The sequence below is a fragment of the Castanea sativa genome, chromosome 1, assembly GCF_040712315.1.
Source record: "Castanea sativa cultivar Marrone di Chiusa Pesio chromosome 1, ASM4071231v1".
NCBI classification, from domain to species: domain Eukaryota; kingdom Viridiplantae; phylum Streptophyta; class Magnoliopsida; order Fagales; family Fagaceae; genus Castanea; species Castanea sativa.
Genome location: NC_134013.1, coordinates 86,215,403 through 86,232,349, shown reverse-complemented (window position 1 = coordinate 86,232,349; position 16,947 = coordinate 86,215,403). Strand labels below are relative to the sequence as shown.

General features: G+C 32.5%; 1 pseudogene; it reads left to right on the top strand.

Moving 5' to 3' along the window:
* The first annotated feature begins 270 nt into the window (after positions 1-270).
* Positions 271-16,947, top strand: part of LOC142641200 (serine carboxypeptidase-like 13) — a 54,749-nt pseudogene continuing 38,072 nt past the window's right edge.

The window sequence follows — 16,947 nt, the reverse complement described above, 5'->3', positions numbered from 1 at the left end:
TATATTCAGATTGATGGTTCATAAGTTTGAATGGCAAGTAGAGAGAACCTTAGTTGTTACCTATCTACGTTGTGAATGTCGACGTTAAAATCATGAAAAAGTTAAGTGAAGCCCCAGTCCTATAATATGCATAGATGGCTGGTCTTTGCAAACATAGATTTTATCGAAAAGGTGAGTTGCTTGTTCCTATTCACAATAGACCTAAAGCTAGCTGGTCCTACCCTTTTCCTTTCCCTTTAATTTCCCCCATTTTTTCATTCACCAGAGACGATGTTGAACTCAAATGGTTTCCTACCTAGGCAGGGGTGTAGCCAGGAATATTTACATGGAGGATCGGATTATAATAGAGGTATACTAAATATAATTCATAAGTCTATTGGATATAAAATATCATCATATACTTGAACATTAATAAACATGAAAAACTGTCTAGTTCAATGTAGACATACAAAAAAGAACATTCAAAAAGAATATTAATAAACATGAAAAATTGTCTAATTCATATATTAATTTGTTTATGTGATCCTGGATTATGGTTTATCCCTTTAGATTCAATTTTTGAACATTTGGAGGGATGCTCATTCGACATTGAAGTATAAACATTTGTTTCTACAAAAATCCTAAGTTCTGAATGACTAATATCTATATTCTTAAAGAATGCATCAATTGTTTGTCGTTTGCTCGTTATTTGACACTTAATTTCAATCCCAAAAAATAAAAATAAAAATCAATTCAACAAATGATAAACTAACTTGGGAGAGAGAGATAATAAATTACCATATAAAATTGATTCTTACATGAATTATAATATAAATACACTTGTAGTTAAGTAATGACCTTTTAGGATTAAAAAAAAAAAAAAACAAATCAATCAAAAGTATAAACAAACAACATAAATTAAATACCTAGACTCTGTGACGGACTCACGGCCCACTACCCCTATTTCCTTCCATAGATTAATTTTTTTTTTTTTTTTTAATAATTTACTTACACAATGCAAGCCGGCAAGACCCACCTGACCCCCACTCAAGGGATAAGACAAACAACACAAAAGCCGAAAGGAAAAAGGTTGGTTTGAGTCTCAAAGTCAATGGATTAAATAATAAAGAATACAATGACAACAAACACAAAAAGACAAAATAATAAGTATAAATTGTTTTGCTGGCAAAGGTAAATCACATACACATATTTCATATATATATCTATATTTTTTTTTTTTGAGAATACACATATTTCATATTTGATATTTCTATTCAAGTATCAGTATTTAGTTCATTACTTTAGTTGTAGAGAAAAAGAGAGAGAAGTCAAGTAAAGAATGAATGAGATACCTTGAGGAATTGAGGTAGGTGGAGGCAGCGGCATCACAGTGACCAGCGGGATTTCTGAGGCAGTTAGGCAGAGGCGTGAGACATTGAGCGTGACACTATTGGAGTTGGAGGCGTGAACTAAGAAGGTAAAACACTAAGGGTAAGATAGAGGCGTGAGGTGAGGCATGAAGATTGTTCATTTGTTCTCTCTTTTAGATTGTTCAGACGGTGAGGATTTCTTTTTTTCAGACAGTGAGGATTGAATGCCTTTTGTTTGTGTTTAATTAAGTGTTTTAGATTTTGGATTCTGGCTGGGCTGGAAGTGTTATGGTTTAGAAAAGAATAATTTTGTTTGCTTAGGAAATTGGGGCTGGCTGGTGGGGCTGGATGTGGGCCAAGATCTGTGGGATTTAATTGAAGATGGCTATGAATAGCCAAATTTGTGGGCCAAGTTTTTTTGCTTAGTTTGAAGTTGTATTGGATTAAAAGTTTAGAACTCTAGAAAAATGGTTGAGAATAATGTGGTTGGGGGGGGGGCATGTAATTTTTTGACGTACTTTAGTGAAAATTTTCAAAATTTTGGGGGGCCAAGGAGCCAAGTGGCTCCGCCCCTGCGGCTAGGCAATATTTGTAACTTTTTGTTCTATTGCTTTCACCTGGCATTGCAATGTCAGGTTCAGTTGTCAAGACTCTACCTGGTTATTCTGGTGATCTCCCATTTATACTTGAAACTGGGTGAGCTTCTTTTTTCACAAGTAAAATATACTTAATATTGCTTTTTTAAACTTCATAAAAGTTCAATGCCATTTGTTGGTAACAACATTGAGCTCTGGGGGTTCGAGTGGTATTAAAAAGAAAACATTGACACTGGTTTTTGGTGGCAGATATATTGGGGTTGGGGACACCGAAGATGTGCAGCTATTTTACTATTTTGTTGAGTCTCAGAGGAGTCCAGCACAAGACCCTGTTGTGCTTTGGCTTACCGGAGGCCCTGGCTGTTCTACTCTCTTGTTCTTTTATGCGAGTGGTATATTTTTTCTTTCTTTAATATATATAGTAATGTTACAAAACAAATCATTTTATAATATTTTACAAAATGTTAATATGACCAACCTTTTATTAGTTTTCATTTATGCCTATCATTAATATCATATTTTCATTTACTAATAATTACTCACTTATTAATATCATTTTTTTTTTATAAGCAAATCAGAGTTGGTATTGGGTAGGCTTCAGCCTTGAGTTTCATTTGTTGGGCTGGGTTTCTGTGACCCAAGTCCACAATGGTATGCTTAGTGATTATGTTTCTTCCATAGATATGAGACATTCATTTCATGATAATATTTTTTATTATTAAGCCAAAATACTAATTAGTTTTCAGTAGGCAGAATTTGAACGAGTAATTAGTAATACTTTAATAATATAATTATAAAATAAAAAAAGTGTGACATATTGATGAAGCTTACAAAATTAAAAGCCTCGCCACTTTCTTTTTTATTTTCAATTTCGTGCAGGTCCTTTGGGTTTCACTTACTCTGATTACAATGGGAGCTTACCTTCCCTTCATTTGAACCCATACACGTGGACGAAGGTACGAAGTTAATCTCAGCAGAAAGTACATTATGTGATTTATTATTATTATTTTATTTTGGTCACGTAGAATTTTAGACTTTGTACATCAAATATATATAATCTTAGACTTTCTCCTCATGTAACTTAAGGGTGGCAACAAATTTTGCAGGGCCTCAACATAATATATATATGTGGATGCACCGGTTGGTACAGGATTTTCTTATTCAAACACCTCAGAAGGCTACCCCAGTGGGGACGTAAAATCAGCAGTACTCACCTATGAGTTTCTAAGAAAGGTGTATAATAATTACTTAATTTGTCTTTTTGTAAAAAAAAAAAAAAAAAACACGTCCAATAAACTCAAGAACATCTGTTTTGACATCGTGATAAATTATCAACTGTTGTGAAAATTTAAGCTATTAAGAAATGATAAATTTAATCATTCTAACTATTAATCTAATGTTTCTTGAAAAGGTCACTAAGACACTAAGTGCTTGTTTGTTTTAGCTTTCCTAACCAAAAAGCATGTTTTGAAACCATAAATGTACTATATGCGTTTGGTGGAAGATAAAAAGCAACTTTTTAGAAAAAGTTGCGTTTAGCTCATGTGAAGAGAATGCACGTTCTCTTAATGGAGCTGTGAGGAGCCTTTTCCAAAAGCCCGTGCACGTTGAGAAATCCTACCGTTGGACTCTGGGTGAAGTTATCAAATTACCCTTTGATAAATCAAAAGATAAGCTTCACGCCATTCCTCATTCCTCTCATCTCTCTGCTCTGCCCTCTGCCCTCTCAATAACAAATTCCCAAATTAGCTAAGGGGAAAAAAAAAAAAATGAATCCCTTGCAAATTAGGATTCCTCAAAATGCAAAACAAAAAAACATCAGAATATAGCAAAATCTTTCAAATGGAGTTTGTACCCATCTTGCGGTGGATGGACTATGGAGGTTTGGAGAAGAAGTTGAATAGTCTCTCCAAGAGGACGGATGAGTTCTTGCAAGCACTTCCCGATTTGATCTGATCCCGTTTGCTTTGCGTTTGAGCTGCTTTAATCCAATCTTCTCGATCTGAGTCATCCTGTTTGTGAGTGGTTGAATTTAGAGAAAAAAAAAAAGAATCAAGAAGATCAGGGTGAAGAAGTGCATGGGTGTTACAGACAAAGTGCTAAGAGAAAAGGGAAAAAAAAAGGAAAAAAAAGAGGAAAACGGACAGCTCTGTGGAGTTTGGAGGAAGTGGTAGGGAAAAAAAGAGGAAAGAAGGAAAAAAAGAAGAAGAAAAGAGTAAAGGTAGGTGTGTGGAGGAGAAAAAAAGAGGGGAAAAAAAAAAGGAAAAAAGAAGAAGAAGAAGAAAGAAATGTGGTACGTGTGTGGAGGATAGAAAAAGAGGGGGAAAAAAGGAAAAAAGAAGGAAATGTTATCACAATATTTTCACAATACTTTCACAATAAATTTTAAGTGGTAGGTTATTATTAGCTAATATTGGTGAGAAAAAATTAATTTTTTTAGAAAGAGAAAAAATAATTTAAATAGTACGTTCAAATTAAAAACAGTATTAATTTTTATTACAATATTTTCACAATAAATCTTCAGTGGTAGGTTATTATTAGCTAATATTGGTGAGAAAAAAATAATTTTTTTAGAAAGAGAAAAAAATAATTGTAATAGTATGTTAAAATTAAAATCAGTATCAATTATTACAATATTTTCATAATACTTTCACAATAAATCTTAAGTAGTAAGTTATTATTAGCTAATATTGGTGAGAAAAAAAAAATTTCACAATATTGATTTAAGTATAAAATAAACTCTTTTATATATACTTTGTCATTTTTGGTAATTTACCACTCAAACTATCACTTTATAAGTGCTAGCCAAATATTCAGTTTTTTCAAAAAACATTTTTTAATAGTTTTTACTAAACACTTAGCTTTTACAAAAAGCCCAATTTCATACCACACTTTTTGAAAACCCCACTTTAATCCAAATCTGTCGGACTTCGAAATCTGAAACTGTAATGCAGTGGACGGTGGAGCACCCACAGTTCAAGACAAATCAACTCTATATAGGTGGCGATTCGTATTCAGGCATAACTGTTCCTTTGGTTGTTATGAAAATATTACAGGGTAAATTAGGTTCATAAGAACCAGTATCTAAAATTTAGAGTGAGCTATATTCTTTCACATTGGGCCAACTAATAATTATGAAATTTCACAGGCAACGAAATTGAAGGCATTCCACGCATGAATCTGAAAGTAAGTAATTTAATTCTGTAACATGAGTTAGTTCAGTAAAATTAGATTTTATCTCCTTTATTCTAGAGGTATAATTATTTTCTTTCTTATTTTGAGTTCCACGAAAAGCAAGTTATTCTAATAAGTGATGTACTTTGAATTGGAACAGGGTTATGTGCTTGGGAACCCAAAAACAGATACTTACCTCGATACTAATTCAAGAATTTCCTTTGCTTACCACCTAGGTCTTATTCCAAATGATCTCTATGAGGTGAGTTGATGACATATGTTTACATCCTCCCCCCCACCTCCCCCATATATTATGAGACGAGAGAAGTCAAGCCTTGGTGTGATGGTGAGTGCCTTCCACCTTAAGGTTGCGATTAATCACTTCTCTAAGAGTTGGCAAAAATATAAGTTTGTGCACTGTATGACTTTCTTTATTTTAAATTCTAAGATGAGCCCATGGATCAATATAACTCGAGGCTCATAAGATTTTAGCAGTTGAAGTGGTGGTGCATACATCCAAATATGTATGTTCTTGTCCAAAGAAATTGTTTCCACTTTCGGATTGAAATTTTATTTTTCAGTTTAGCAGTTTAAACTAGGCCTAAAATTTGGAACTTCTTAATTGGTTTCTGGACTACTCACCCAAACTTTGTTTTATGTCTGCTTATATAATATTACATTGCAATTGATATACTATATATTAGTTGATCATTGTTTTACGTTTATTTTTTATGCTTCACGATGTTACTTCCTTTAAACCATTTTATGGTAATGTCTTAGTCTCTAATCTCGTATGCTATTCTAGAATGTTAAAACAAGCTGCAATGGCGATTTGGTGAATGTGGATTCAAGCAATGAACAATGTGAATATGCTCTTCTAACCATCGAACAGGTTAGCAAACTGACACAGTTGTCTCACAATGTCTTCATCAATATAGCTAACTTTGGCAGAGAGGATAAGTGACCTTTTAAAAATGCAGTTAATCCTTGAAATAAATATTCAACACGTTTTGGAACCTTCATGCTCAATGACATCCCAGAAATCAAATTCGGAAAGAAGATCACTAAGAAAACAGTCCAAAGATCTTCTCCTTTCACAGCCAAAAGTTTCTGCATATTGGTGTCTGGTAACTCTCTAATATGCATGAGTGTGCATCAAGGGCGGCTCTACTCTATATTCAGGGGGTTCAAATGAACCCCCTGGCTTCAAATATATATATAATATTATTTTTAAAAATATTTTTGCATTCCTAGATTTAAATTTTGCACACCCTTATTACAAGTATTTCCAACTCTAAGAGTAAAGTGTAATAGTTTGTGAATTATAAGTATCACTATATTTTATAAATTTATATTATGTGTGTAAGTGTGTTTAATATTAATTGTGTACATTACTTTTTGTTATAGTGCTATTTGTGTGAATTATGATGTGTGTGGACGTTTATGTATACAATATAAATATAATATAAATTTATATAATTTAATAATTAGGAAATAGAGATGGTTTGTTGCATGTGTATGTATTGTTATCACGTTATAATAATTTTTTGTTATAATAAAGTAAGTAAAATTTAAGAAAAAAATTTGTAAAGTTAGCAATTCTCCAAGCATTTGATTGGTTAAGTAGACACATAGTGTAGAAGTTTATGTATGAATGAGTGTAGTTGTGTGTGTTAATAATTAATACAAATCTAATAAATTTAGTTTAGTCATTTAGTTTTAAATTTTTTTATAAAAACAATAAAAAATAGATAATAACAACTGCATAAAAATAAAAATGTTAGAAAAACTTAACAAAATAAAATGGTCATAGGCTCGTATTTACCCACATTGACAATAGAAACTCATAATGAACTATCACATAACAAATTAAAATTTGTAGAATAAAATTGTAAAACTTTATGTATTAATTTTTTTGTTGATAACTCAATATATTCAAGTTTTTTTTTTATTAAAATCTTTTAATGACCTCCCAAAACAAAATTCCTGGAGCCGCCACTGGTGTGCATGTGTTTGACTTCGCTTTTTTGTGCATGTATGTGTGTTTGTGAAAGGTGCGGTTTATCCTCTCCATTTGAAATGGATGAATTTCATGGTTCAGATTGTATATTACATATCTAAAGATGCATCTAGTGAATTGTCATGTAACATTCAAAATGATGTAGCATTCTATACACTATAAGATCTAGGAAATAAAATCTTACCCTGAAATAGACTTTCTTCATTTCAATCTTGTTGTTCTACTTGTGCAAGCAAAATTTTACCTCCTTAAATGAGTTCAACACATAATTAATTGATTTACTATTTGTCAGCGTTATCGACATGTTCATGCTGGCATCTGGGCAAACGATAAGATTGTCCACAAAGCTCCTTATATTCGAGACGTAAGTGAAAGTTGAGTTATAATATTCCATTATAAAAAATTCACTAAACAAGAACTGTATAACACTAATTAGGAAATAAAGGACCAATGGAAGAGGTGCAACAGCAGTTTGTCTTACACTCAGGGGTTCTCTAGTGTTATTGATTATCACCGAAATTTTACTCAAGCAGAACTAAGAGCTTTGGTATACAGGGGAAATTTACCTCATAAATGTGCAAATCTCAGCCATTAACTGGATACAGATATAATATATATTAAATAGCATACTAACTCTAGTAAACTATTTAGATTTTGTGGTCCTATGAGAAACATGCTTCAGAAAGCTATCTAAGCTTTATAAATTCACCAGATAGCTGAGGAAACCAGAATAAAGTTGAATTGGTGAGCTTAATGGCCACAGTACATTAATGATGTAGGAAGTAGGAACTAGTTGAAATTGTTTAACCACTTGACTGCAAGAGGGTCTTGATGTAAAGGTAATAATATCTGGAATTGTTTTTGCAGCCTAACCAAATTCGGTGTAGGACTTATCATTTATAAAGTTATACTAGTACCAGAATTCAAATACAAGTTTGAATTATAAACAACTCTATCCACTCTATCCTATCCTATCTTATCACAATCTAGGGCTGTTACAATTTAGAAATTGAATTTAAACTATCACATTATCACGCTACAATTTTGAACTTGAATATTATCACGTTATCACAGCAGCTGAAACATAGCTTGATTTGCTGCTAGCTGTTATGCTGACTATGATCCTTAACACTCCCCTGCAAGCTCAACTGTGCTGGAAGTACGTTGAGATTAATCCGAATATGAGCAAACCTAGAGGAAGATAGGGGCTTGGTAAACACATCAGCTAATTGATCTTTGTTGGATAGGAAACGAACCACAAGAGAACCATCAGCAACCATGTCTCTGACAAAGTGGAAGTCTATTTCAACATGCTTGGCGTGGGCATGAAAAACAGGATTAGAAGTCAAATAAGTTGAGCCAATGTTATCACACCATAAAATTGTAGAACAAGACACAGGAGTGCCAAGCTCATAAAGAAGAGCACGCAGCCATTTAGATTCTGCAGCTGCATTGGCAAGAGCTTTGTACTCTACTTCAGTACTTGATCGAGCCAGAGTCTTTTGCTTTTTGCAACCCCAAGAGATGAGATTATCACCTAGAAAAACACAGAAACCCCCAGTAGAATGGCGATCATCACTTCATCCAGCCCAATCAGCATCAGAAAAGACTTGAAGAGAATGAGATTTAGAGCGTTTCAGCTGTAAACCAAAATGAATGGTCTGTTAAAGAAAACACAAAAGACGTTTAACAGACTGCCAATGAAGAGATGTGGGGTGATGCATATATTTAGATAGCTTGTTGACTATAAAGCTTATATCAGGGCAAGTTAGAGACAAATACTGCAGAGCCCCAACAGTGCTTCTATATAAGGTGACATCATGAAGAGGATCCCCTTTAAAGCAATTTGTAACTCATGTTTAATATTCCTTTTTTATTTTTCTTCATGGCCTCTTCCTCAACATCTGCTACCTCTACCCTAAACACAATGACTACACCTTCTCCCACCACAATCACTCCCATTCATCACCTCATTACCATCAAATTAACCCGTGATAACTACCTATTATGGAAGGCTCAAATTGTTCCATATCTCAAGGGGCAACATCTCTATGGATATCTCGATGGAAGCACTCCTGCTCCACCTCAATCTCTCACCGTTGAAGCCGATAGAGACATACAAGTCATCCAAAATCCGGACTTCGGTCACTGGTATTTACAAGACCAGATGATTCTTAATGTCATAATATCCTCCCTTTCTTAGTGTATTTTGGCTCATGTGGTAAAATTCAACACATCAAGGGATGTGTGGCAAGCCTTAGAGAGAATGTTTACCTCTCAGTCAAGGGCTCGAACAATGCAAATCTACTATCAGCTCGCCACTTTGAAGACTGATTGTTTTCACCCGTTTACAACATTGGTTGATACACCTTATATAGAAGCACCTTATACACCTTATACAAAATCGTTCAAGGTATAATCAGTAGCAGCAAGTGTATCAACTAGTGTTGTAAACTGGTGAAAATAATCAGCAATTGAGGAATTGACTTTCTTCAAAGTGGCGAGTTGATAGTGGATTTGTATTGTTCGAGCCCTTGACTGAGAGGTAAACATTCTCTCTAAGGCTTGCCACACATCCCTTGATGTGTTGAATTTTACCACATGAGCCAGAATACGCTCAGAGAGGGAGGATATTATGGCATTGAGAACCATTTGGACTTGTAAATACCAGTGACCGAAGTTCGGATTTTGGATGACTTGTAAGTCTCCATTGGCTTCAACAGTGAGAGATTAAGGTGGAGTAGGAGTGCTTCCATTGAGATATCCATAGAGATGTTGCCCCTTGAGATATGGAACAATTTGAGCCTTCCATAATAGGTAGTTATCATGGGTTAATTTGATGGTAATGAGGTGATGAATGGGAGTGAGTGTGGTGGGAGAAGGTGTAGTCATTGTGTTTAGGGTAGAGGTAGCAGACGTTGAGGAAAAGGCCATGAAGAAAAAAAAAAGAATATTAAACGTGAGTTACAAACTGCTTTGATACCAGGAAAGGCAATAATATCTGAAATTGTTTTTGCAGCCTAACCAAATTCGGTGTAGGACTTATCATTTATAGAGTTAACAAGTACCAGAATTCAAATACAAGAAGTTTGAATTATAAACAACTCTATCCACTCTATCCTATCCTATCTTATCTTATCACAATCTAGGGCTGTTACAAGTTAGAAATTGAATTTAAACTATCACATTATCACGCTACAATTTTGAACTTGAATATTATCACGTTATCACAGCTGCTGAAACATAGCTGGATTTGCTGCTAGCTGTTATGCTAACTATGATCCTTAACACTTGAGATGGATTCATGAAGTAAATTTCAAATCTAAAGGTGTCTCTTGTGCTACATCATGACATGACACTTTGTACATTATTGGATTCTAGAAATAGAGTGCATTTAAAATGAAATGAAGATGATTCCATTCTGTCCATATCACGTTCTTAGGGACTAGTAGTCCTGAGTTACTAGCATTTCAGCTCTTCTTATGAAGTTCATTTTTGAATTCTCACAGTGGTGATCATGACATGTCTATTCCACACATTGGCACACGATAATGGATAAGATCTTTTAATATAACTCTAATGGATGCATGGCGATCCTGGTTTGTTGATGCTCAAGTTGCAGGGTTGGTGTTAAGTTTTGCAAAAATGATGCATTTTATTTCTTTTGTTCTTAACTTGGAGATACATACAATTAGCCCAAAGTCAGTTACTTATACTTACCTGTTTCAATTAGATACACCGTTGAGTATTCAGAAAATGACTATGTTCTAACATTTGCAACCATAAAGGCAAGAAAAACCCTTGACTTCGCCCAAGATGAATTGGAATAGGTGCTTACAATATCTTTTCTTATTATACAGGGAGGGGATCACATAGCTGCAGAGTACAAGCAGAAGGAGCGTGCTGCCATGCTTGATAGATGGTTCGCCTATTACCCTTTCTAGTTACTTGGGAGATGCACCATGGAGCTATTTGATAATTATTTATAGATGAATTTTAGAGTAAAATGCAAAACTAATCCTCTAAATTTCTTCAGATTTCATTTCAGTCCTCTAACTTTCAAGTTTATTTATTTAATGCTTTTCTATCAACTTTTGTTATATGTTGTGGTTTATTTTTCAATTTTATAAATTTTTCTTCAAATTTTTAAATTAAAAAAAATTCAATTAATGATTGAAAAATATTTTCCAGATTAAAATTTTTTTTTTTAACAAAAGTTAACGGAAAGGTCTTAATTGAATAAATTTAAAACTTAGAGATAAAAAAAAAATGATCGAAAACAAAGTTAAAAGACTAAAATGGAATTTGAAAAAAGTTAGAAGGTCAGTTTTGCATTTTAGCATAAATTTTATTTAGTTCTACTTAGTATTATAATATTACCACAAATGTGTTATTGTGATTTTGTAATTCCATGGACTACTGTGGTTTTCAAGTTATCTATATACCTATATCTAGTTTAGGGTTGAAGCAATTTGTTGGCCTTAGGGGCCATGGCCTCCCAAATTTTGGAGAAAGAAAAAAATTATTATTATTCCGAAAAAAATGCAATTATCATAAGATTCCCAAAAAAGAAAATACACACAAATATGAGGAAATATGCATCCTAAAAGATTCTCCTAGTTCATTCTTATTATGAACAACACATGGGATGCTTATTTAAATATATATTATCACGATAACTTCCCAGGCTTGAAACATAGATGTTTCCATCATGATCAACTGCTTATATATCTCCAACCTTTATTATGAGAGGCCATGCATTGTCAACTTCAACGATCGGTGACTCTGCAAATATAAAAGCAACCATATATGAATTATTATGTTCTTATTCTCGCAAATTATACATGCCTTATGCAAAAGAAGTATAAAGTTTGGTCATTTGGACTTACTCAGTGTATCGAACATAGACTGATCCTGCATTAGGATCAGCAATTGCCGCGAAAGCGGATGCAGAGAGACTAATACTTCTTGCATCACCTGGAATATGATCGACAATTTTTACCCTGGTGACCTGACCTAAGCAAGGTTGTGACACACCCTGGTTTGTAGACCCAGTGCATAAGACATCAACTAATTTCCCGCATGCTGCTCCATTTTCCCAATAATAATCACTTACTCCAACTACAAAGTTACCTTGGTCTTGATTTCCATAACATGCCGAGGCTGTCAATGGATAATAAAATATTATTATAGCAAAGGTTAGAATTTTTATAATTTAAGTTCTATGATATATCTAACCAAAGTGTTAAGTTGAAAAAATAGTTTCTCATTTGATTTATTTATTACTTCATGGGAAGCAAACCCATTGCAATCACTCTAATGTTGTAATAATTGACCCAACTAAAACAAGTGAATTTCAATTAAACTTGGAAATTTCATGTAGTGGTCATATCTATGCTCTTAAAGTTTGTGGCAACATGAATGGAAAAACCATTTGGGTAAAACTTATTACACACTAGTATATGTATATACACAAAAATGTGTAATAAACACTGCCCCAAATCATTTTATGACCATTTCATCAATGTTACCATTGGCCTCTCCTTATACTAGTAATATTTTCTTCATAAAACTAAATGAAATTCTATTGTTTGGAGAGGAAAAAACCATTTGGAACTTTAACATTCCATAGGATGTACAAATTAACTATAATTTGTTGCATAAAAATATACTCACGAACATAAGGAGGATCGTAGAAAGTGGCAAACACAGGAAAATAGAAGGGATTGTAACTTTCAACTGCGGTGAGACATATGGCTATGATCATCATTAACAAATAACGAATAATTACACCCATATTTCTTTCTAGAAAAAGCTTTGCACTAATATTATAGCACTCTTACTTTGTGATTCAAGAAGTAGAGTTTCCTCCAATTTATGGTGGCACCTTCAATTGTTATATGCATTTTTTTATAGACTTGGAATAATTCAATATTTTATTATTACTAGCAATGGGCCGGCGCGATGTGTGGATAGCTGTGAGCTGCCATGTGAAAAGATTATATAGAATTTTCAAAATATTTTAAAGTAATAAAATGAAGTAGTCCTCTCTCTCTCTCTCTCTCTCTCAACATTTAAAGAGGTAATAAATATTACATAATCTTCTCTCTCTACATGTGATTATAATAATTAATAAATAAGGTATAAACATAATAAAAAAAAACTTTTGAACTAATTTAGTTGGTGTGGCAAGCAATAAGTTTTTAATAATAACATGGACAGTTGACATTTTTTAACCGTTAGATCTCATAGAAATCTACGCTCTAAAAAGAGTGTTACTCTTGTGAAGCTACACCACCGTATAGCTTCACAAGAGTTACACTATTTAATAACTTGTTATTAAATTCATATTTTGAAAATCTAACCGTTGAATTATATGTTCTATATGTTCTTAATTAACATGCATGCCAATTTTTAAGCCAATCAAATGTAATTACCATTTGATCTAAGCTCATTTTTTATGCATTATTTTAAACTACAAAAATTTGAATTTAATAATTGATTGATGACATGACTATTGATTTTTTATAATCTTTAGATTTTGTAAGCGTGAAGAATATATGAAGATAATATAATCCAGCGGTTGATTTATCAAAATTCACATTTAATTAAAAATATTGGGTGGTTTAATATTGAATTTACACTTGGTGTAACTATATACAATGTTACACCACCTAATAACTTGTTATAAACTTCATACTTTGAAAATCACATCGTTGAATTATATGTTCTATTTGTTCTTAACATGCATGCCAATATTTATGACAATTAAATGTTATTTACCATTCAATCCATAATCTCATCTTTTATGTATTATTTTAAACTATAAAAACTTGAATTTAAACAATTGATAGATGACATGGTTATTGATTTTTAATTACCATGAAATTTTACAAGCATAAAGAATATACAAAGATAATTTAATCTAATGATGATTTGTCAAAATTTGCATTCAATTAAAAAATATTGAATGCTGTAACATTACTTAAAATTAGACCAGATATAACTTGAACTCGACTATATATATATGTATAATTTTTTTTTTCAAAAAAAAAAAAAAAGAATTGTATAAGAAAGCAAAAAACTCATATGGGAGATTACGTAGTTCTGCCATGTGACGCTTTGTTAGAGTAATGTTTTATTTAACTTTCCACTTTCCACTTTCCACTTTCCTTCTTTACATATATTTTATTATAATAAAAATCTATTTATAGGATATTACTATTTTCACTGAGTGTTTAACCTTCCATTATCATACTTCAATAACTTAAATGTGATATCATTAATTTTCTATAATATTTCCGTAAGTCAACTAAATATTAACATGATTTTACAAAAATTTTATACCGACTCCAATGCATTGAAGAAACCAAAACTATGATTAAACAAACAATCAACTTATTAGTTACACCATATAATAACTAATTTCTACCACCGCCCATCCTTGGCGCAATAGTTATTCTACAAGTATAAATGCTAGTGGGGTGTGGGGGGCAAGGTCCGGGGTTTAAGTCTTCAAAAGGGAGTTTCATATATATATACACTTAGATTAGGCTAGAGTAGAATTTCTATCTTGTATAAAAAAAAAAAAAAAAAATTCTAATTTATATGACATTTACTCTATAGTCTAAATTCTTCGTCCCCTTAATTTCGTATTACATCATTAATTAAACAAAAACATCTTCATATTATTGCAACACTACTTCATGTTATTACTCTAAAATATTTTGAATATTTTATATAATCTTCTTACATAGCATCTTACAACATTATTTGCACATTGTGCAGGCTCATTTCTAGTTTAATGTAAAGGACATAAGCATCACATAGTAGGGTAAGGTTTAGCTCTAGTGCGTTGGAGCCAACACAATATAGACACATGTCCAATTTTTGTCATGTGTCCACATTGTGCTAGCTCCAATGCACTGAAGCTAAGCCATATCCCACATAGTAAGGCTTTACTTATTTATGTGATGCTAAAGTACTTCCATATCTTCAAGGCATCAATAGGTAAGACAAATAGGAAAATCAATTTGCATTCTCCACAATGTTTCAAGAATACTTTTTATTTCCTTTGATTCAATGTTTTAAAACTACTATTTGTTTTATCAATATGTATAAAAGCAAGGATTTCATACGAGAAAGCATGAGGTCCTGCTAAGTGGTGCTCTAATTTTGCATTTAGCCTTTTTTTTACCTCTTTTATTAAGTTTTTTTTATTGTTACCAAAAAGTTAACATTAACTTATTTTACTGTTATCTTATTAATATCTCATTAATTGACTAAACTTACATTACACATTTCTCTATTCTTCATGTCTTTTAGCATACCCACCATTTTAATATTTTTAAAAAAACAAAAAAATATTAGTAATTAAGGACTAATAGTAATAACCACTGTTTTAAAAATCGGACCGGACCGGTCGGTCCGACCGGTTCAACCAGGAAAACTGGTGCAGTTCGGTGCGGTTAAAAGCCCTAAAATTGGTCAACAACTGGTCAAAAACAAGAAAACCAGTAAAAAACCGAGATAAAACCAAGGTTGAACCGAAAATTTTGAAAAAAAAAAAAGTTCGATGCTCGGTTCGATTTTTAAAATCATGGTAATAACTAACCACATAAGGCCCTGAAAAGAGATAGAGGGACACAAAAATGTTGTGGATTATTAAATAAAGTGCTGTTTCACTATATATTACCAAAATAAAAGACCTAAAACTAATAAAACATTTAAAAGATAGAGAAAGAGGAATTTGAGGGGTCACTATCTTCGTTATACTGGCCTCTCACCATCATTAAGATGTTGAAACTCCTACGAGCATGGTTGTCAAAATTCTGATCTAGATCTTACGATCTTAGGATTCTACGATCCCACCTTCCCAAAACGATCTGGATCTTTCAAGGAAGGATCTTTGCGATCATTCAAGATTGGTAGGATTGTACGATTCTGACGATCCCAAACGATTCTGGCTCCTTATAATCTTCTTTAACTTGACAGAAAACTTAGTTGGATCCAAATGAAAAATAACATCCTAATAGACCAAGTTTTGCTATTCTAATGTAGAGAGATAGAACATTAGCTGGATCCAAATGAAAAATAACATCCTAATAGAGTGTCACGTTTTGAGGTTTTTGGCCTTTTTAAATGATGCTTATAAATGGATGTGGTGATGTATGGTAATTACATCAAATTGATGCAAATTATAAATGAATGTATAATTTATGTGATTATTTAACATACCAATGTGTTTTTTTTTTTTGTTATTTTCTCAAATAATATAGGATCTTACAATCCACGATTTACGATCTGATCCTACGATCCCACCCACCTCATACAATCCTACTTAAGATCCCAATTTTGACAACCTTGCCTATGGGTATTTTAAAAAAAAAAAATTTTGGGGGCTTAAATATGATTTAGGTTTGAGTAACTTGGTTGGATAGTTTTTGTTTTAAGTATAATAGTAGAGAGAATATTTGATGTGCAATGTAAAGTCATATTCTGCCATATTTAATTTTAAATCATCTATAAAACACATGCATACACACTTGCTCACATCATGTTTTAATGTCGCACTATCGATGAGTAGAAGACGCGTGGTGAGAGAGTTGGGTATACTTTCATTTCACGGTATGAAAAATGTGAACACAATAGAAATTTTCATGAGCCCGTTCCTTTTTTCATTTATCTTTAGTTTCATGATTTAAAAAATAATAATAATCTTACCTTGAGAAGGCTACAAATATGGAGTAAAGCTACTCGACTAATTTTTAATATCTCAAAACGTATATGTTTCTTTACTCTAATTTAG